Consider the following 24,110-nt stretch of genomic DNA (forward strand, 5'->3'; position numbering starts at 1 on the left):
TATGTCTCTTAGCACTTTTAACTAACAAATATCTGTCCATCATGGTCTGGAAAGTTTTAATCCATTGGGGGGGGGGGGTGCAAAAGGAGTTCCAGATCACAGCAACATCTCATCAGTAACAAATACAGTGGGGACATATCTCACCTCACCCTTGAAGTTTCAATAGGCTCTGTGATTTCAATGTTGCAGTGTACCTTCTTTTATATTTAGATTAATCCCACATCTGAAGGGGTTGGATTACGAGGAGAGGTTGAGTAGACTGGGATTGTACTTGTTGGAATTTAGAAGGATGAGGGGGGATCTGGGCAACATGGGTGGAAGCACTTAACCAACCTTCAATGTTTAGTGTTTAAAAATAATTCCAGCCCATATTTGCCAGTGACAGACTGGAAAGAGATAACACAGTTTCTTTTGCTTCATTTCAATTGCAGGTCGTAGTTACAACTGCTAAAAACTTGAACCATAAACAGAAAATGCTGGAAATACTCAGCCAGTATGTGTGGAGTAATGGACACAGAGTTAAGGTGGGTTTCTCCAGCCTCCCAGCTGCATGTTTCATGGTGGTGGGAGGCAGTGCGCCATTCCCTGGTCACGGGATTACCTGCTCCCACCGCTATCAATGGGAATTCATATGAAGTCACTCCACATGAGAACAGCCATGGTCACCCTCAAACCAAGAGGCTTTGAGGGTGTCCCTAGCCCTGCCCTGCATGTGGACCCTAGCTCTTCCCGAGGTCCTTCCTCCACCTACCCTGTAGGTCGCCCAGCGCCGCACCCCTCAGCCTCCTCCTCATCCGAGGAGATGCGGAACTCCTCCATATCCCCCTGGTCCAGATTCTCTCCCTGTTAAAATGGCAGGTTGTGCAGAGCGCAGACAGTCGTCAAGGCCGCACGTCAAGCGTCACGGCGGGTGACGCGGCCGATTACATCAGCCACGCATGCGCATGTTGGACAACGCCAACCCGTGCATGCGCAGTTGGCGTCTTTCTCCTCAGCCGCCCAGCAAGACGTGGCGGCTTGATCTTGCCGGACGGCGGAGGGGAAAGAGTGCGTCTGTTTTGGACGCTGGCCCAACGATCGGTGGGCACCGATCGCAGGCCTGTCCCCTCCCGAGCACAGTCGAGGTGCTCCCGTGCCAATCGGGCCCCCAGTTGCCCCAAACGGGCATCTGGCGCCCGTTTCACGATGGCAGCGAGCAGGTGTGTTTGCTGCCGTGGTGAAACGGGCGTGAAGGGCCGACCGCTCGGCCCCTCGGCCTCGGAGAATCGCTGCTCGCCGTAAAAAAACGGCGAGCGGCGATTCGGGGCGTGGGTTGGGCGTGGGGGGGGGGGGGAGAATAGCGGGAGGGCGTGAAAAATGTCAGGAGGCCCTCCCGCTATTCTCCCACCCGGCGTGGGGGGCAGAGAATCGCGCCCTAAATGTTCCATTCATAGGTGAATTTCCTCTGCACCGTCTCCATTGCAATCACATCATTCCTGTAATGTGGCGACCAGAATTGCACACAGTTCTCTAGCTGTGGTCTCATCAAAGTTCTATACAACTCCAACTTTTGCGGATCTTGGCTCAATAATAATTAGGAAATGTCTGATCCATCATTAACGCTTAGCAAATGATGGTAACTCCTGTAATGGACTATTGCAAGCCAATATTTAATACTGGGGTGGATGTTGGGGCTGGGAAATGGCCGATAAAAATGCCAACGTGACCATAATGCCTATAAACAAAGCAGACTGAAAAGATTATTATAGATCTCGTTAATAAAATACATTTCAAAGTGCAGAACTGACTGGAAGATCTAGGCAATAGGATCTTCTCACACTTTCCTGTCTAGCTACAGAGGTTGGTCTACTATAGGCTTTGATAGTAGGTTAGGCCTTGACATGTACCCAAAACACCAACATTTTGCCAGCAGCAAAAAATGTTTTCCTTGTTGACAACAACCGGGTCTACTTCAGACAAAAACAGAAAATTCTGGAAAAACTCAGCAGGTCTGACAGCATCTGTGGAGACAGAGTTAACGTTTCAAGTCAGTATGACGCTTCTTCAGAGCCTACCTGTCTTTTGCAGTTAATACAGAAACTTTGGTTTGACATTATGTAGTCAGGAGGCATGGAGAAAACTTTTTTCAATTAAAGACTGCAGCTTGGATCAGACATATTGCCAGATAATTATTCCTTCACAGGATTGGGGCATTGCTGGTTAGACCAGCATTTAAACCCCTGAGATGTTGGTTGATGAGCAGCTTTCTTTAGCCGCTACTGTTCATGTGGTGTAGGTACACCCACAGTACCTAAGAATGGAGTTCCAATATTTTAACCCAGTGACAGCAGAAGAACAGCGATATTATTCCAAGTCAGGATGATATATGTCTTGGGCGGAAACCTGAATCTGCTGGTGCCCCAATGTATCAGCTGCCCTTGTCCGTCAAAGTGGTAGAGGTCACAGTTTTGGGAGGACTGTGGAAGGAGCCTTGGTGATTTGCGCCAGTACATCTTGTAGATGGTTCACACTGCTGTTACTATACTTCGATGGTGGAGGGAGTAAATATTTAAGGTGGTGGATGAGATGATAACAGGGGCAGCACGGTAGCCTTGTGGATAGCACAATCGCTTCACAGCTCCAGGGTCCCAGGTTCGATTCCGGCTTGGGTCACTGTCTGTGCGGAGTCTGCACATCCTCCCCGTGTGTGCGTGGGTTTCCTCCGGGTGCTCCGGTTTCCTCCCACAGTCCAAAGATGTGCGGGTTAGGTGGATTGGCCATGATAAATTGCCCTTAGTATCCAAAATTGCCCTTAGTGTTGGGTGGGGTTACTGGGTAATGGGGATAGGGTGGAGGTGTTGACCTTGGATAGGGGGTAGGGTGCTCTTTCCAAGAGCCGGTGCAGACTCGATGGGCTGAATGGCCTTCTTCTGCACTGTAAATTCTGTGTAATAACTAAACGGCTACCTTGTACTGGACGGTGTCCTGTATGTTAAATCTGTTCACATACAAGCAAGTGGAGAGTATTCTATCACACTCCTGACTTGTGCCTTGTAAATGGTGAACAGTCTAAGGAGTCTTGAATGGTGCTTGGTGCTAAACTTTGTGCAATCATCAGTGAACATTCCCACTTCCAATCTTATGATGAAGGTAAAGCCATTGATAATGCAGTGAAGATAATTAGGCCTAGGACACTATCCTGGAACTGAAATGATTGACCTCCAACCACCACAACCATCTTCTTTCATGCCATATATCACTCCAACCAGCAGAGGGTTTTCCCTGATTCCTATTGACTCCAGTTTAGCTGGGGCTGCTTGATGCCACACTCGATCAAATGCTGACTTGATGTCAAGTGCAGTCACTCGCACCTCACCTCTTGGGTCCAGCTCTTTGTTTATGTTTGGACGGCTTACAAACTAATGACATGGTGCAGAGGACATGGGTCCAAATCCCAGTGCAGCAGCTCGGGAACTCAGTTAATTGAATACATCAGGTGAAAAGCTTGTAGCTGCAGATCGTAAAATTATCAGATTGTCGTTAAAAACCCATCTGGCTCACTCTTGTCCTCCAGGGAAGGAAATCTGCCATCTTTACCTATTCTGGCCTTTTGAGACTCTGGACCCACAGCAATGTGGTTGACCATTAACAGTCCCCCGAAGTGGCCTAACAAGCTACTCAACTCCACTCAGGACAGAGGCACGCTACCTTCGCGAGAGCAGTTAGGAATGGGCTTTGGCACTGGCATTAGCAATCCCTGAATGTATAAAGAGAAAGATTATCAGCAATCACCGCATCTCCATATCTCTGAGGAAACAAACTCTATTTCCATCTTTTGCAAAGATCATTTAGATTTGATTGCCTAAGAATGAAATCATGTGTTTATTTATGGCTGTGCATTAATGTCTACTATTATCTTGTGGTAGTTGCATGTAATTTGCATATTGATTGAGTAATAACCCTACTTATATACTGGAGGTAGCCTCTCATTTCGGGAAGGCAGCCATTTGGAAAAACCTGTATGTTCTTTTGCCGCTGCTACTGGCATTTGCTGCTGTTATGTTTTATTCTTTCACGGGATATTGGCACCGCTGGCAAGGCTTGTATTTGCAACTCATCACTAATTGTCCTTGCTAGACCACTTCAGAGGGCAGTTAAGAGTCAACCCCACATAATAATAATAATCTTTATTGTCACAAGAAAGCTCACATTAACACTGCAATGAAGCTACTGTGAAAATCCCCGAGTCGCCACATTCTGGCGCCTGTTCGGGATACAGAAGGAGAATTCAGAATGTCCAATTCACCTATCAGCACGTCTTTCTGGACTTGTGGGAGGAAACCGGAGCACCCGGAGAAAACCCACACAGGCACGGGGAGGATTGCTGTGGGTCTGGAGTCACAGGTAGGCAAGACCAGGTCAGGACAGTAAATTTCCTTCCCTGAAGAACATTGGTGAGCCAGATGGGTTTTTCAAACAATTGATATTAATACTAGCTTTCAATTCCTGATTTATTCATTGAATTTACCAGTTGCTGTGACACCACTGTGCCTCTGGATTACTAGTGCAAGTGATATTACTACTTTGCCTCTATCCACCCCCCACCCTCTCCCCTCCCATATACTATAGAGTGCATAGTGATACAATGCTTTAACAGTCTACTTTAGAATAGTCTTGTGGGATAGTATAAATGCTGTCTCCTGAAATGTCCTGGAAGGTTTCTGGAGCAAAAATGTTCTGGACTGTAATGACATTGTTAGCTGTGTCTTAATGCACTTCAACAGGGAAACCTTGACTGCAGAGGCAAAATCTTCCGATATTTTGTTAGAGTGTCTGTTTCATCAAGTAAACTGGCGTGTAGCTCTCCAGCTGCACAGTCGAGTTTTCTCCCTGGATTCTCTGGCACTCTGCGCAGAGAACCTGGGGGTGTGGTTTCCACTGTCATTCTGGCAGGGCAGGGCAAGATCTGATAGAGCTGGCAATGATAGCTCCGCAGAGATCAGGCACTGTCTTTACCCTGATCTGTGACACAAATAAATCCCCCCATACCTCACACCCCACACAAGCATTCAGGAAACCCTCCCCTCCATACAAACACCGGGGCAACCACAGCCCACACCAAACATCGGGGCAACCCCCCAATGGGGCCACTCAGAGGTGGCACTGCCACGTTAGCGCTGTCAGTGGGAAATGACAGGGTGCTGGGGGGCAGTGCATGTCCTTCTCCCCCGCCTCAAGTGGGTTTCCCTTGACAACTTTGCGTTTTACAGAAACTGTTGTAAACCTCGCCAACGTGATGTCAAGTCAGTGAGGGTGGTGTTCCGTACCTGGCATGGAAGGCCTTTAAGTACATGTAAATTTATTTAAAGGAGTGGGAAGGAACCTCAATGCATCATTGGCGAGGGGTGGCGAAAGTCTGAGTGCCCAAAATTCCCGTACGTGCCGTCTCACGGGATTTTTCGCTGGCAGTGCCATTTTCGCCCGCAGTAAACGGCAGCTGAAAATTCCGCTCTGGTCTTGACCAGTTCAATTGTTACTGTCAGTCAAAACCTCCTTAGTGAGCATTTGATTGGGGAAAACCAGCTAGGGGCTGGTTTAGCACAGTGGGCTAAACAGCTGGCTTGTAATGCAGACCAAGGCAGCAGCGCGGGTTCCATTCCCGTACCAGCCTCCCCGAACAGGCGCCGGAATGTGGTAACTAGAGGGTTTCCACAGTAACTTCATTGAGGCCTACTTGTGTCAATAAGTGATTATTATTATTATTATCCACTGACCCTCCACTGTGCTGTTTGATTTTGTAGCAGGACGTGATACTTCACCCACTGATGGGTGGTGGTCCTGCTACCTCATTCTGTACTCTGGGACTTTCATAGGAATGTAGGAACTAGAGTAGGCCGTTCATCCTGTCCCAGTATTCAACAAGATCATGGCTGGTCTGTGGCTTAACTCAGTATATCTGCCCTTGGCCCTTAATAGCCCTTAATATCTTTGCTTAACTAAAATCAGATTTACAATCAACAACTGTTCTCGCTTCAACTGCTGTTTGTGGGAGAATTCCAAATCTCTACAACCCTTTGAGTGAAGAAGCTATTCCCAATATTTCTCCTGAATGGTTCTGGCCCTAAGTTTTAGACTATGCTAGTTTTAGAATCTCCACCCAGTGGAAATATCTTTATGTTCCCATGTCTTTTCCTGTCAGTATCTTGAAGATTTCAATCAGATCACCCCTTAACCTTAAATTCTGGTTGAAACAGTCCTGATTTATGTAATTTCACCTCATAACTTAACCTCTGTAGTCCAGGTATCATTTTTGTAAACCTGCGCTGCACCTCCTCCAAGGCCAATATATCCTTCCCAAGAAGCACACACTGTACTCCAAGTCGGGTCTCACCAGGGTTTTGTACAGCTGCAGCATAACTTCTATGTCTTTATACTCCAATCCTCCAGATATAAAGGCTAGCATTCCATTAGCCCTTTTCATTATTTTCTGCACTTGTCTGTGGCATTTTAAAGATCTATACACCTGCTTTTGTGCTTTACCAAGCCAATACTGCCACGGGCATGTTCTCAGAATGGAGGTTCCTCTGTTCCATTCATTTGTCTCAGAGTTGCTCTGGCACATTGAAAAAATCCCCTTCATTAAGGCCAAGCTTGACTAAAATGTTTACCTTTCAATGTAGCTGCGGGAATGCTGTATTAGCTCATAATTAATGGCTTTTGTCACCGCCATATTCTTTTTGGGAGGGAAAGAATGTACAGAGCAGCATTTAACTTAAAGGAATTGTCCAGCAGCACTTTCACCTGTCATACTGCTACTCTTTATTTGTCGAACATCAGAATTCTACGGGTACTGGAAACATGAAATAGAAAAAAGAAATGTTGGAAATACTCAACAGGTTCCGGTAGTATCTGTGGGGAAAGTAACAGAGTTCATGGGCGGGATTTTCCCATCTGGGACGAAACCCCATGGTGGAGCGGGAACGTGGGCTCTTTCCTGCAACAGAGGGCGGCGGGAAACCATGCTGTATCATCCCGCCATGGCCTCATTATTTATGCAATCAGGTATTTTGCACCATATTCCAGGCAGGAAACGCTTGCTGGCCATCGATGGTTTGCCACCCTCTTTGGGCACTATGTTGAAAAAGCGCCCAACGTCACTGACCCGCTGTTGAAGAAAATGAAGATAGACCTCAAGGTGCACTCTAGGGATGGAAGGTGCACCTTCTCTATTCAACTGCATTTGTAAAATCTGCATGTAAATGCTTCAGCACCCATTGCTGTGTGTTCTAGAGTACGGAGTTGCTGGCAGCCTCCATTCCAAACTCCAGAGACAGCTCCAGACATTGTTCGGGAGAGTCGCGACATCTGGGTGCCACGTGGTCCCAGACGTTTTTGAACTGATGTATTTTCTTTCTGGCGTTGCAGAGAATCAGGCGTGCATGGGGGATTCAAGTCAGACCTTCATCTGCATCAGATGCAACTGATGCAAATCAGTTTGTTGTCTCTAATACCTCAGACACTCAAACATTTTACCCAGTTGCCCTAATTTGCGAGATTAGCATAGGACAAATACAAGTTTGTGATTCAATCAAATTTATTATGAAACAAAGTAAAACAGTTATCCCCCTTAAATTATCCTAACTAATAATAATCCCATGTTTCTTAATACTACCCGTGTCAATGAATTCAGTCGCCCTGTGGGTCCAATTCTCTGAGTTTCAGTTGTCTCAGGGTTAAACCTTCATCCGCGAAGGTATATCTCGCATGGTGCTTCCTTCCTTCCTCTGGTCCATCATTGAATCTTCCCTACTACCTCCGCACCGAGTCTTTGAGAGGGAGTGTCGTGGGTTGTTGATCTTTAAACCCCTCTTCCTGCCTTTCCAGAAAGTTTTCTGGCCCTTAGCAATGAGGTCTCAGGGTGGGGGTCGCAGTACCCAATGAAGTTGCCAATTTCAACTCTGCAGGACATCAGGAACCCACCTCCAAGGTCTATCTCTAGGTGTATTGTTCACATGCAATCTTACTCCATATATGGTAAACTGAGTGCGTGAAAGTCTGGCTTTATTTGGGAAATCCATTTGAATGGAGTCTGAGGTGGCCAGGTATCCATGTTTAATTCTGCACCTCCTGAGGACGATGGGTTTTGTGGCTAACACAAGGCATCATTATATACACATCCATGATGAAGGAGGTTACTTCCCTGTATTGATGAGTCATGGCTTTTGCCCAAAACAGAGGTCCAGACGCAGAAGCTAGATGAAGAGATATGATGAACAAAACATTATGGTGTGGTGAAGCGATGTTCGCCGAATCCTGGGGACAGTGTTTTTGTATGACCAAGATTGGTATGGGGTGTTTATGTTCCTCTCGGATTGGTATGCGATGATGAATATCAATCATGTTGCGCCGGAGGGGCATGGAATGCTGGTACTTAACACCAGCTAACGGATGAGTAAGCGAAGAGTCACTTAACTGGAAGTCATGTGAATGAGTAGATGATTTGGATGAGAAGAGATGGTGAAATGAAGACCTGCCAACCTTGGGAGAACGGCAAGCTGCATATGACGATGAGATCTTCTAGTCATATTGCACTGCATGTGGAGCGTTAGCGCTTGGCATCAACTGATGTCCTGAGATGTGGACATTGAATCTCTCAAACACAGTACTTGTCAAGCACTGTTGAAGTGGTCTACCGTGAACTGGAAGGAGAAGGGAAATGTCATGGAGTGCAAGCAGGCAAGGGGTTGGTTGCAGGGCCAAAAAGTCCATACATTCTAAGTGAACACAATGCATTTATTTAGAATTGGGGATGACAGAGTTCCTGTGTTCCCTTTGATGTGGTGGTTTAAGTGGGCAGGCTCTTGCTACCTGGAACCTGCTCTCCCATTGGCTCCCGGTCGGAGCGTCATACCAGGCCCTTCCGGAGGTCCCAGTGCCAGGTGCCTTCGCATATACACGGTTTAATAGCGTCTCATTTTCTTTTCCTCTGTGACATCAAATGGAGTCTTGCATCTGAGGATCGTGTGGGTGGGGCTTGGAACAAGGGGTCAGGGTCCGGACCCCAGGGTTGGGGGTCAGAGTATACTGCCTCAATTGTTTCTATTGTGAGATGGTACTACTGATAGCTGTTTTGGAAACCGAATGCCTTCATTTAGTTCCCATGGTACCATCCAGCTTTTCCGGAATCCATCAGCATCCATTATACGGATGGACCGGGTAGAGTCCCGCGTATCTGAGGATAGGAATGTGCCGGGCTGGAAGACTTGGAGTATTACCTCCTGTCTGACTTCATACTCAAGGAGGTTCACCTTGCCACCAAAGTATGCCTTACTTTGTTTTGTTCTGTTCCCCATTTTAACAGCTGCTTCCAGTTGCGCAGCTTAAATGTTTTCCAACAGTGTTTTTACTGCAGTCTCGTGGCTAAGGGCTGTGAGCTCGGGTTCAGATAAGTCCAGCCCTATCAGGGGTTTGATCCCTCTCATGCGTCACCCTGTCATGAGCACATGGGGTTCCAGTGGAACTGGGAACTGAGTTCTGCACGATCATATGGACAAAGTACAGGACTTTGTTCCAGGAAGAATTGTTCTGCTGGATGGTCATACGTGTCATTCCTTTGATGGTGTGGTTCATCCTTTCCACTATACCGCTGGATTGAGGATGCTGCGCAATGTGGAACTTTTGTTGGATTCCAAATAACCTCATTATCCACTTCATCACCTGGGAGGTGAAGTGAGTGTCTCGGTCCGAATCTATACTTCAAGGGAGACCCCCCACCTCGTGAAGGTTTGCCACACTCGTCTGACTGCCGTGACTTTGGCCGTATTGGCCCAAGTGGGAAAGGCCTTGGCCCAGTTACTAAAGTGTCAATGACGACCAGGATGTACTTGTAAACAACCGATTACAAGGGGTCCAATGTAGTCAATTTGTAAATTTATCCACGGCCTTCCATGTGTCTCAAATGCTGCTTCCTTCCTTCCTCTGGTCTGTCATCGAACCCTCCCTGCTACCTGGGTGCCAAGCCTTCGCTAGAGAGGGTCTTGGGTTGTCGATCTTTGTACCCCTCTTCGTGCCTCAGCCAATGAGGCTTCAGGACGGGGGTCGCAACATTCAATGGAGTTGCGGATTGCAATTCTGCAGAACACCAAGAACCCACTCCCAGGGTTCACAGTTAATTTTACCCCATATATGGTACACTGTTCGCCAGAAAGTCTAGCTTTATCTGGGCTATCCAGAACAATTGATCCATTTGATTGGGACCGATTATCTCCTGAGGCCTTGTTCACAGGGTAGGCCCAGACTTGTCCCAAGCGGGTTTTTGATTCACCATGGCGGGAACCAGAGAAAATTCCCGCAGCAAATTCACACCACTGTGAAAACTATTATTAGATTGCTGTCAGAGTCTCTACCCCCGCTTGTCTATGATAGAATGCAGGTCACCAGTGCTGACTTTGCCTCGAAGATTAGGATCACATAAATGTCATATTATTAGATTAATAGACATTTGCTAAAACTAATTATTGGGATATCATTGGCCTGGATTTTGCAGTTGAAGCACACTGGGTGAAGTGATATTGTCACTGGACTAGTAATTTGTCACTGGACTAGCAATTTAGAAACACTCCAAGGGTCAGGGTTCAAATTGCACCATGGCAGATGGTGAATTTTGAATTAAATTTTTTAACAATCTGGAATTAACATTGAATGATAACCGTGAAACTATTGTTGATTGTTGTTAAATCAGATCTGGTTCATTAATGTCATTTAGGTAAGGAAAGCTGCCATCCTTACCTGGTCTGTCCTACATGTAACTCCTGACCACAGCAATGTGGTTGACTCTTAAGTGCTCTCTGAAATAGCCAAGCAAGTAAGCCACTCAGTTAAAGGGAAGTTCGAGATAGGCAATAAATGCTGGTTAAAACAGCCCTCATTCCAGAAATGAATTAAAAAATAAATCTTCAAAGGAACAGTGAGGCCCTCTAACAAAGTACATTTATGATGAGCCCATGCCCATCGATGAGACTATGACCTAAAGCTTTTACAACTCCAGTAAATCTTCAGCTGGAATACACCATTTGGAAAGCAGTTTTGGACCCTGTATCTAAGGAAGGAAATGAAATGAAAATCGCTTATTGTCACGAGTAGGCTTCAAATGAAGTTACTGTGAAAAGCCCCTAGTCGCCACATTTCGGCGCCTGTTCGGGGAGGCTGTTACGGGAATTGAACCGTGCTGCTGGCTTGCCTTGGTCTGCTTTCAAAGCCAGCGATTTAGCCCAGTGAGCTAAACAGCCCCTAAATGAAATGAAAATCGCTTATTGTCACAAGTAGGCTTCAATTAAGTTACTGTGAAAAGCCCCTAGTCGCCACATTGCGGCGCCTGTCTGGGGAGGCTGGTACGGGAATCGAACGTGCTGCTGGCCTGCTTGGTCTGCTTTAAAAGCCAGCGATTTAGCTGAGTGAGCTAAACCAGCCCCTGTGCTGGCCTTGGAAAGCGTCCAAAGGAGATTCACACAAATGATCCCTGGATTGACAAGCTTGTCATATAAGGAGTCGTTGGGGACTCTGGGTCTGAAACCATTGGAGTTTAGAAGGATGAGGGAAGATCCAATTGAAACTTACAGTATACTGAGAGGCCTAGATAGAGTGCATGTGGAGAAGATGTTTCCACTAGCAGGAAAAAACAGAACTCGAGGGCACAACCTCAGACTGAAGGATGATCGTTTAAAATTGATATGAGGAGGAATTTCTTCAGCCAGAGGGTTATCAATCTGTGGAACTCTTTGTCAGAGAAGGCCAAATCACTGAGTGTCGTTAAGTCAGGGATAGATAGGTTCTTGATTAATAGGGGGATCAGGGGGTATGGGGAGAAGACAGGAGAATCGGGGTGAGAAATGTATCAGTCGTGATTGAAAGGCGGAGCAGACTCAGTGGGCTGAATGGCCTAATTATGCTCCTATGTCTCATGGTCTTATGGAAGGCACTTGAATGTTTTGTACTGATCTCTTAAAATTTTGAAAACCTTAAAGGAATGCTTAATGACCTTTAAAAACTTCCAATTGCCGGTGAAAGCTTTGGTAATTCAATAAACATGTGAAAACTTTGAACAACTTTAAAATAAATATGGAGAGGTCAGTCTATAAAAAGGCAAACCAAGTAAAATAAATAGTTATTTGAAGAGCATGTTGTAATGTTTGATGGTTTGAATGACCTGTGTTCGCTTATGTTAGTCTAGTACCTAACCTTTGTTCACTGCAGTTGATTGCTTAAGCCTTTGTGTGGAACTTCTGAAAGAACACCTGAGTAGAGACCACATATGTGTTCAAACTCCTGTGAGTTCTGAGATGTTTCGCAGTATTGTAAATTAACCAGTTTGGATGTAGATTCATCTCTGCTCTGAGAGATATCCGGCATATGATATACAGTATAGAACATAGAACATAGAACAGTACAGCGCAGAACAGGCCCTTCGGCCCTCGATGTTGTGCTGAGCAATGATCACCCTACTCAAACCCATGTATCCACCCTATACCCGTAACCCAACAACCCCCCCCCCTTAACCTTACTTTTTAGGACACTACGGGCAATTTAGCATGGCCAATCCACCTAACACATCTTTGGACTGTGGGGGGAAACCGGAGCACCCGGAGGAAACCCACGCACACACGGGGAGGACGTGCAGACTCCGCACAGACAGTGACCCAGCCAGGAATCGAACCTGGGACCCTGGAGCTGTGAAGCATTTATGCTAACCACCATGCTACCATGCTGCCCACTATCCCAGTATGATATACAGTAAACCAGTGAATAGCTATTTGTCATGTCTGACAAATCTGTTCAATTTCTTTGAGGAGGTAACAAGGAAGTTAGACAAAGGAGAACCAGTGGATGTGATTTATTAAGATTCCCAGAGGCCTTTGACAAGATGCCACATAGGAGACTGTTAAATAAGATAAGAGCCCATGGTGTTCAGGGTAAGATCCTGGCCTGGACAGAGGATTGGCTGACTGGCAGAAGGCAGAGAATGGGGATAAAGGGATATTTTTCAGGATGGCAGCCGATGACTAGTGGTGTACCTCAGGGGTCTGTGCTGGGACCACAACTTTTCACAATATACATTAATGATCTGGAAGAAGGAGCTGATGGCACTGTTGCTAAGTTTGCAGATGATACAAAGATCTGTAGGGGGACAGGTAGTATTGAGGAAGTAGGGGGGCTGCAGAATAATAATCGCTTATTGTCACAAGTAGGCTTCAATGAAGTTACTGTGAAAAACCCCTGGTCACCACATTCCAGCCCCTGTTTGGGGAGGCCGGTATGGGAATTGCACCCACGCTGCTGCCTTGTTCTGCATTACAAGCCAGCTGTTTAGCCCAGTGTGCTAAACCAGAAGGACTTGGACAGGCTAGGAGAGTAGGCAAAAAGTGGCAGGTGGAATACAATGTGGAAAAGTGTGAGGTTATGCACTTTGGAAGGAGGAATGCAAGCAGAGACTATTTTCTAAATGGGCAAATGCTTAGGAAATCAGAAGCACAAAGGGACTTGGGAGTCTTGCCATAAGATAAAACATGATTTTACAGCATTTACAGATTTCTTTTTTAATTTACATTTTCATTTCTGATGTAAAAGGTTATGAAGTAACAGTCCAAAGATGTGCAGGTTAGGTGGATTGGCCATGCTAAATTGCCCGTAGTGTCCTAATAAATGTAAGGTTAAGGGGGGGGTTGTTGGGTTACGGGTATAGGGTGGATACGTGGGTTTGAGTAGGGTGATCATGGCTCGGCACAACATTGAGGGCCGAAGGGCCTGTTCTGTGCTGTACTGTACTGTTCTATGTTCTATGAAGTAAATATTTTGTTTGTTGATGAGTTGTTCAAATTATAAGAGGACAAGTGGTTGTAAAATTCAGTTGTCATTGGAGACTGGGCCCTCAAAGTGCTTGTAAGGATTTCTTATCTGAACCCTACAGAGTTTAGTTATGAAATTGCTTTTACTGAAAGATAACTGTTTCCAAACCTCCAAGCAAGCCTTAGCCAAACTCTTACTTTTTATTATGCTACACAAAAGTCCACAGGACACATCACTTATTCATTGACTTGTTTCATTACCACTCCTTTACTACGCTGCAGAATGAATTATTTTTGCTATTTAATCTCCCCCTCTTCCCGATCACAGACCGGAGAATCCGTGGGATGTTCACATGAAAAAAATCGGCACTGGCCCCTCACCGATACCAGGACTGGTGAGGGGCTAGCACTGGGGCCGACTGAATCACCCGTCTTTGGCGGCGAAAACAGGCGTAGAATGGCCGTGTCCCGGGCCGCACATACACAAGGCTGACGATCTGCAGTGGTGGCGCCGTACAACATGGTGCCGGCCGTGAGAAGACCCAACCTGCCATCCACGACCCCACAGCTCACCCCCTGGCCACCCCCACCAGTCCCCAGGTCCTCGCAGAAGACCCCCGGCTAGCGGCACAGATCCCGGCCGAGTGTACCGCCGCTGGACACAGACCGGAGACAGCACGACGGGTTCACGATTTGTGGGACCACACGTGGTCCGCGCCATCGGGAACTCTGCCCCGATCGCAGGTGGGCTGGCCAATGAGGCACCAACGGCATTACGACTGCATGCGGCACGCATCACGATGATGCCATTTCTGACGGGGTAGAGCATGGTTGACCGGAGTTAAACCTATGCCGGCCCCGATTTCGGTATTGGAGCCCATTCTTCGCCCGATCGCCAAACATGATTTTGGCACCGGGCAACGAAGAATCGCGTCTGTAGCGAACTCTGTATATGTAAATACATGATCAGTCAGTACAGTCAGATGATCACTAGACGGCAACACTAACAGGAACTACATAAGGAGTTTCCCGTTCTTTCTTTAGGCTGTTCGTGTGTATTGCAGCTAGAGGATAGAAGTGACAAACTCAGAGTGTAACACCGCCTCTTTTCTTTTGAGCTAATTCCACCTTCCCCCATTTCATCTGCTTATTTCGAATGTATTCCCAGTTCCTATGAAATATTGTCGACCTGAATGTTAACTCTATTTTTCGCTCCACAGGCACTGCCAGGCCCGCTGAGTGTTTCCAGCATTTTCTGTTTATATTTTGGGTTTGTTAAGAGTCTTTTTAGTGATAAGCTAAAAAGGCTGACTGGCATTTTCCAGCCGACACCTGTTGCCCATGGGGGGATAGATCAAAATGAATCAATCTGAGTCGGCCCAATATTCACAATGGTAAACCAGCATTTGTTTTTACGCATTGTGTAATAAGTGGCACGTCAAATTCATGAGTTGCACAATCAGCAAAGATGGATAAAAGGAAGAAGATATTTAATACTGACCCTTATTTTTTAATCTGTTCAATAATATTTCATGGATAAAAGGAAAGGACACGTTGAGCTAAACAGGTTAATCTTTTCTGTTGCTCCCTCCCTGTAATTTATCATTAAAAAGGATCTCACTGAACCTAAAATAAAAACAGAAAATGCTGGAAAGACACAGCTGGGCTGTGTTCGTGCACAATCCATCGTCAACAGGGTAGCCATTCTAAAAGTTCCATTAGCCCCACTCTGTAACAAGTGCCCATGAGATGCCTACTCACAACAGTGCATCTGAATTTCTAGTTGTCTTGGTGAGGAATCCCCTGATCCCTGCTTGACAGCTTGCCAACGTGTCATTGTTATAATATGTGGGGCAACTATCTTGTTCCCAGTCACATTTTTAACTAATGATACAGCAGGGTGTGCGGCACAGGTTCCTGACCTGCAATCACTCCATAAACCTGTCATAATGATGCAGGGAGACGGCAATTGGAGTCCAGGCATTTGGTACAGAAATTGAGCAAGGGGAAACAGTCAGCTCATTCCTGTATATTTCTGAGCAGGATTTATGAAACGTAATAGGGAAAGGTCAAACAGCAGCATGTTCTGCCTGTCACCTAATCTGGGCAGCGGATTGACACAAAACAGAAAAGAAATTAGGAAAAATTGGCTCTGGAATCATTTTGAGTTTCAATGTGAAAATGTCAGAATCTGGACATGCAAGAGGAGCATTTGCGATGAGACCAAACAATATGGCCCATTTCATATCTCAGTGCCTCTGTCCAAGTGTATTATAATGCTGTGAATTAACAAGGAGCTTTGTATTAGTAAGGATCTGCTGTAATACTTGGTTGGGTTGATGTCCTCAGCCATTCTCTAAATAGGGCTGATGATCTTATTTCGATGTGAGTTGACTTTCACAGCCCCTGAATCAGAAGGTTTTACATTAAAGGTCCCACTTCAAAGCCTTGTGCATTAGATCTCGTGCAGGACAGAGAATGCTGCAAAGTGAAAGCTATCTTTCAGGTGAGACATTAAGTTTGGTTGAACGTAAATAATCCCATGGCACTCTTTCAAAGAGCAGGGATTAACTCCCCAATGTCTTGGTCAATAATTGTTCCTCAACCAACATAATCACAAACTCCGGTTACCCGGTCGTTGTCACATTGCTGTTCATGGGACACTCCTGAATGCAAATTGGCTATTGCATTACCTAAAGTATACAAGAGGCTGCACACTAAAAATACTTTCGTGGCTGTAATACGCCTTGAGACATTCTGCAAGGCTCCATATAAATCCAAGTCTTTCTTCTTACACCTTCTTGAAGAAAAGCACTTTGTCTATCTCTAATATCTCTCACATCCTACACCACTGATGCACAGTTGCAGCTATGTGTACCAGCTACAAGATGCACTGCAGCAACTCACCAAAACTCCTTCAACAGCATCGTCCAAATCCATGATACCGACCAACTTGGGAGACAAGGGAAGCAGATACATAGGAACATGACAATATGCAGGTTCCCCTCCAAGTCGTACACCATCACTAAATGGAAATATATTGCCATTCTTTCACTGGCACTAGGTCAAAATCCTGGAACTCTCCCTGACAGCACTGTGGGTGTTCCCACAGTTCAGGGGCTGCAGCAGTTCAAGAAGGCAGCTCAATAAAAACTTCTCAAAGGAAATGAGGAATGGACAATAAATGTTGGCCTTGTCACTGATTGCCATATCCTGTGAAGTCCTAATTTAAAAATAAACGTGTGCAGATTATAGATAGTGAAAAGCATTGGGAAGTCTGGAGGTGAGTTAATCGCCGCAGAACTTCCAGCCTCCGGCCTGTTCTTGTTGCCACAGTATTTATTTGGCTAGCCCAGTTCACAGTCTGGTCTCTCTGAAGTTCGCATTGACACTAGAAAAAGGCCAGAGGCTTAGCAGATTGAATGTGGCCAGTTGCTATCTAGGTGTAGTGAATTAAATCAATTTCCTCTCAGCCAATCTCAGCAAAACTAGCACCATTTTGTTGTCAGATGTAGGATTCTCGATGTCAGGAATCCATAACACTAACACCTCTGAAACTCAATGTTTCATTAAGTCAGGCACCGTGTACAGTGACTGCTACCACATAGCCTGATGGAGATACTGATTGTGTGGTCCATTTAGAAGTAGCTGTTGCTACTCAATTCTACAATGACAGAAGAACAAGAAGATGGACATGGGCCGGGATTCTACGACCCGGCGCCGGGTTGGAGAATCCCCGGGGGGACGCGGGAATCGTGCCCTGCAGCCCCGATGTCAGCTTCCCCATTCTCACACGGCGATTCTCAGGCGCCCGCGGCAATTCTCCGAGCCCCGATGGGCCGAGTGGCCGACGAGTTTGGCCAAGTCCCGCCAGTGTGTGTTACCTAGGTCCCACACAGCGGGACCTGGAAGGTGAGTCTGCAGGGGCTGGCCTGAAGGTGGGGCAGGGGGATCCGACCCCGGGGAGGCCCCCAAGGTGGCCTGGCCCGTGATCGGAGCCTACCGATCGCCGAGCGAGCTGGTTCTGTGGGGCCTATTTTACTCCATGCCGGGCCCCTGTCGAGCTCCGCCATATTGTCCAGCGGCCGGCGCGGAGAAGGGAACCCCCGTGCATGCGCAGAAATACGCCGGCCGTTCTGCGCATGCGCGAACTCGCGCGGGCCATTCCTCGCCAGCTGGAACTGCGGGGACCACTCCGGCGCCAACCTAGCCCCCTAAGAAGGGGAGCATTCCCCATTATCTGGGACTACTGACGCCGGAGTGGTTGGCGTGACTTTTCACGCTGGCGTGGGGACATAGCCCCATTATTGGTGGGACAAAGAGATGTTTGGCTAGAACTTAATTCTCTCCCCGAATATGTTTAGGGGTGGGGGGAGCATTTAATTGGGCGGAGAGTGAGGGGTAGGAAACTTGCCCCTTTCCTATCACGTCCCTGTGTTGTGGACAGCCTACCCACACCATCACCAGATGAGGCCCTTAAAGGGCATATTGGCCTCATTCCACCGCTGCTGGAATACAAATATATTTTATATATATAATGAATACATGTGCCACACGTTTGCCCATTTCATATCTTAACTTCGGAGCAGTCCAGACACACACTTGAGGTGGCTATAACCTATTGGCTGCTACACCCTGTTGATTGATACAGCCTCTGATGATCTGATGCCGAGACAGTGACTGCTCAGGTACAAGAACGCATTCCTCAACGTGACCTGGTGGAGGTGATGGGGTCACTGGCAGAGGGGAGACGGAGTGGCAGGGCATCCTTGGAATGACCTGTGCTGGCGCTCTCCCTCCCTGTCCATGCGTGATGGCAACTCCCTGCTCCCTGACTCTGTGAGGAGAAAGAGCACCTGGAGTGAGGTCAAGGGGCCTTGTCCACCTCCAGCTACACAATGGTGTGCAGGTCTGAGTGCATATCCGCTGTGTGTTCTGCTGCATTTAGCTCTCCAAAGTGCTCACCATCCTTTCTGTGGAGACCACCAAGAGCTTGCATGCTGGAGCCATTATAGAATGTAGATGGACTCCTCTACCTTGCTTTGAATTCTACACATGGTTTCTAACATCTCTGCTTCATGTTCTCCTATCTGTGCCTGTACCTCCGTCAGGTCTTTTACGGCCAAATCCAGAGGCTCGTCATCTGCATGGACCTCAGCAGGGGCTCCAGCAACCCTTCGGGTGTCAGAGAATTTGGCTGTCACAGAGTCTGCAGCAGAGTCTGTGAATGTCTTGCTGTTATCTGTAGGATCATTTACATGGCAATTCTCCATTTGCCGAATGCGTCAGTGAAACATGCGTGACTCGCTGCTAAATTACAGTGCATGTGACTTCCAGTGTAGTATGAATATGGGATTCCTTGTGCCAGGGGCTTGCAGGAGGATTCGGGAATGTATAGTGTTATACAGATTGTGTTCCAGTCCTGCTGGCACTGATGCTGTTATTCTGCCTCAACACCACATTTAAATTCAGAGAGGCTGACAGTGTGGAAGGAAGCCATTCAGCCCATCATGTGCATGCCAGTCAATAACGATCTGACTTCTCTAATCCCATTTTCCAACGCTTGGTTCATAGCCCTGGCAATTATGGAAGCCTAAGTTAATACCTAACTACTTCTTAAAAGTCACGAGAGTTTCTGACTCAAACACTGTTTCAGATATTGAGCTCCAGGATCACAGTATCCTCTGGGTGAAAGGTTTTTTCATCAATTCCCCTCTTAGCCTTCTGCCTCTTACCTTAAATCTATGTCTCCTGGTTATTGACCCCTCTACAAATAGAAGAAGTGCCTTCATCTCCACCCTACCCATGCCCCTCATGATCTCATACACCTCTATCAGCTCCCCTCTCAACCTTCGCTGCCCCAAGGAAAACAGCCCCAGCCTGTCCAATCTTTCCTCATAGCTCAGACTCTCCAGCTCAGACAGCATCCAGGTCAATCTCCTTCGCATCCTCTCCATGGAATCACATCCTTCCTATAATGTGGTGACCAGAACTCCATGCAGTGCTCCATTTGCAGCCTAACCAGCGTTTTATACACTTCCATTATGACCTTGTATTCAACGCCTCGACTAATAAAGACAAAGATCCCCTATGCCTTTTTAACCACCTCATCTACCAGCCCTGCCGTCTTCAGAGATCTGCGGATATGCACTCATAGGTCCCTCTGATCATCAGTAATTGTGTCAACCATGTCATGTCAACAGCCAACTCGCACTCCACAGCTTTGTGAGCCAACAGCCACTCTGCGTGCTCTACCGTGTTATCATTCAATCTGGAATCTGGTGGCAATAAGTGTGTCATCAGCCTACCTGCCACATCGCTCCATTGCCCTGGCATCTGCTGCTGCATCCACACCATCTACTCCCTCATCAGCAGTATCATCTTCCCTTTCCCCATCGTCAGAGGAGACATCCAGCTCTCCAAATTCCTCACCCATTTTGCTCAGTGAAGCTGAGCAGGCCACGGCAGACCCCAATAATCCTGAACATTCATTCTGGTGAGTATTGCAGTGTTAACACCTGAGTGGGCAGCACGGTAGCATAGTGGTTAGCACTGTTGCATCACAAATCCAGTGTCCCAGGTTCAATTCCCGGCTTGGATGGCTGTCTGTGCGGAGTCTGCACGTTCTCCCCATGTGTGCATGGGTTTCCTCCGGGAGCTCAGTCCAAAGATGTGTGGGTTAGATGGATTGGCCATGCTAAATTGCCCTTAGTGTCCAAAAAGATGAGGTAGGGTTACTGGGTTGCGGGGATAGGGTGGAGGTGTGGGCTTCTGTAGGGTGCTCTTTCCAAGGGGTGGTGCAGACTCGATGGACCGAATGGCCTCCTTCTGCACTGTAAATAGTATCATTCTATTGTATGTATATATGGTCAAAGCAACAAAACCTCGTCTTTAGCAGTCAAATCATCTGCTCATGTGCAGCAATAGAACCCTCCTCTGTTGCCCATGTCAGGTTCCCCACTGATATACTCAGCCAGGTCTTCTGTGATAGGCTGTGAAGTAATGGTATTGTCAGTGGACTAGTAATCCAGAGACCCAGGGGGTTTCTCTGGGGATCTGGGTTCGAATTCCATCACGGCACATGGTGACATTTGAATTCAGTAAAAATCTGGTATTAAAAGTCTAATGATTGTCATCAAAATCCATCTGGGTCACTAATGTCCTTTTGGAAAGGAAATCTGCCATTGTTATCCGATCTGGCCTACATGTGACTCCAGACCCACAGTGATGTGAACAAAGAACAAGAACAAAGTACAGCACAGGAACAGGCCCTTCATCCCTCCAAGCCTGCGCCGACCATGCTGCCCTTCTAAACTAAAATCTTCTCTTCATCCTGGGTCTGAAACCCTCTATTCCCATCCTATTCATGTATTTGTCAAGGTGCCCCTTAAACATCACTATCGTCCCTGCTTCCACCACCTCCTCCGGCAGCCAGTTCCAGGCACCCACTACTCTCTGTGCAAAAAACTTGCCTCGTACATCTCCTCTAAACCTTGCCCCTCGCACCTTAAACCTATGCCCCCTAATAATTGACCCCTCTACCCTGGGAAAAATATACAGCAGGCCATATAGCTGGACTATACACTCTGTCTATGCCCCTCATAATGTGGTTGTTTCTTAACTGCCCTCTCAAATGGCCTAGCGAGCCACTCAGTCCAATGGACAATAAATGCTGGCCCAGCCAGAAATTCCCACATTTCATGAAACAATTAAAACAATAAATTCCCTGTCACCAAGGAGCCAATGCTGCAGATGATGAGAGGGAGGGAAACACTTGCAGGTTCAGGAGTATGCACCAATCATGGGAGCTCCCTGGGTGGGGCGCACACTCCTGTCAGATAATTTCCCATGATCAAAGACCAGCTGTACGTTCTGACAGTGAAATCAGTTCTGCTGACTGATCCCAGGGAGCTCTCAGTGCCACATCTGTGCAGTCAATCAATGCCCATGAGCTGTCCTCCAACAGATCCACGCCTTCTTCTCCTGACCTTGCTGGGATCCCAGTTGAATTAGATCCATTGGTCAGAGAGCAATCCAATCCAGCGAGGGCAACTCTGGCTCTCTGGGACTCTTGTGAATAGAGCAAATTCATTCATTCTTCCGAGACGGGAATTGGTGTCAGTGGTTGACCGTGGTATTCTACACGTCCCCGTGAATACCTGAATAGACCCACTGATGTAGACATTCAAAGTCACTGACTTTCAATGCTCCTGACATTGGATTGCCTCTGAGTCCATATGGATTTTTGGAGGAGCAGCCCGTGATATCCTCAGCCTCCTCTGGCATTGCCTTGTCAACATTTACAGGAGCAGCATGGCCTGCTGTATATTTTATTGTGCACCAACGTTCAGCATTGCACAGGCCCCAAGTTGCCAACATATTCTGCTGCCTGATTATCTGTTGCCTCTCTCTGTTGATGTTCTGGCAACTGCTCTGCCTGGTCCTGGGCCATCCTCTGCTGGATCATCCATAGCTGGACCATATCTGCTGAGTTGACGCACCCAACATCTCTCTGCCTGAGGTTGTCTATGGATAGATTGCAGGGAACCAAACTTCTCAACATATTATTTGAGGCCCTCAGATACTGCCCTAGACATGCACGTTTGATCGATGGGAAGTCATGTACTTAGAATCAGGCATTCCCTGGCCTTCACCCAACCCACCGTTACCAAAACCATCCGAGAAGATCACTGCCATGAGCACTTCTTGTTGATGAAGCCGTGTGCATGAACATTGGAATTGTTACCCGGGAAATGGAAACCATGACATCCCTTAATCCCTATTGATCTTCCCTCCATAATCCTCAAACCTAAGTATATCAGCCCTGACTAGTCATTACATAAGTTCCAGCCACGACCAGCTATCAGGGACATTCGAGCTTCTCCCCAGCATAGTTGTACCCTCAACCTGAGATTCCTTAAGCCTTGCACATCGTTGAACTTCAAAAAGTTACCTTCATGTCTCAGGACTTTGGAATAACATTCCTAGTAAGACTCCTGCACCCCACAATCATTCTGAACTGATGGCCTTCAGTCAGTGATGTATCCAGCATGATACAATATCTTCCCTCTTGTCCTTCATGTGAGATTGTGGAGTTGTCACCTCGCTCCCTCCATTCCTCTCTCCCTTAGTTAGCAGAAACTGTCCTTCAACGCATCCTCTCCTCCTCTTCCTGACCTTGCTGGGATCTTGATTGAATGAGGACCCATTGATCACACATCAATGATACTGTGCTCAGAGGTTGACCAAAGAGATGAAAACATTCCCGACTGTAGCCCTCATCCATCGAACCAAGATAAAGAACAAATGTTTTATTCAACTAACCTCACCAATGCTTCCCTCACATTCAGTTAGGTCCTCTGACTTTTCTCTTTCATGTGACAGACTACCTTGGTTCCAATCATCCTTCTCTGCCCTGTTAGTTTGCAACTCCCTCCAATTATTAAAAACGTATATTGTCAGTTAAGAACCAAATGGTCATAGTTACATTTACATGGACCATCTAATCAAAGTCTCCACTAAACTGCTGTAGCAGTCACTGCAAAAGGTGACCGACATATATTGCAAAGCCATTTAATTCCAATCTGATTTAGCTTTCATGTTTCTCTAAAGAGAGCGACATGAAACATTGGAGTGAAACCCTGCTGTCACTTTTCACTTGTTATTGCAATTTCTGACAAACTGAGAGGAACATTTACCAGAATCCATCGCTTTCCCACTCTAATGAGCGGTTATGGATCCTCTTCCTCCAGGAGGAACTCTCTACATATCTCTGTTTTCGACCAATTTATTGGAGTTTTTACAATGCAATCATTTGACACAAGCGTCTTTGCTGGTTAGCTCCCAACCCTGCTTGGCTTGTTAATAAAAAACTGAAATGTTAACTCTATTTCTCTTTGACCATCGGGACGTGCTGAGTATTTCCAACCCCTTTCTGATTTTAAAGTCATCAAAATGATTTACTATTCCGAGCTTGGCATTAAAAGATTGACCTGATTGCAATGTGCGTGTCTGCTGAATCTGGTCTTTCAATGGGTGAACTTTAAACTTGCGCTCTATTAGGTAAAACTTTGGGGAAAAATACCTCCTAGTGCAGATATTGGACACAGCGGACAAGAAAGTTAAATTAAGACCTCATTTTTTGCAACAAATGAGAGCAACATTTTCACCAACATGGCCCTCACCATTTTCGCTGTGGGGAAGGGAATGGGGCATGTCTCAAATTGTGCATCCATAGCTGCCTCCGATCATGCCTGATTTTTGTTAGTCAAGGGTGTGAAACAGACATGT

Source organism: Scyliorhinus canicula, chromosome 10 (assembly GCF_902713615.1).
Source record: "Scyliorhinus canicula chromosome 10, sScyCan1.1, whole genome shotgun sequence".
NCBI classification, from domain to species: Eukaryota; Metazoa; Chordata; class Chondrichthyes; order Carcharhiniformes; family Scyliorhinidae; genus Scyliorhinus; species Scyliorhinus canicula.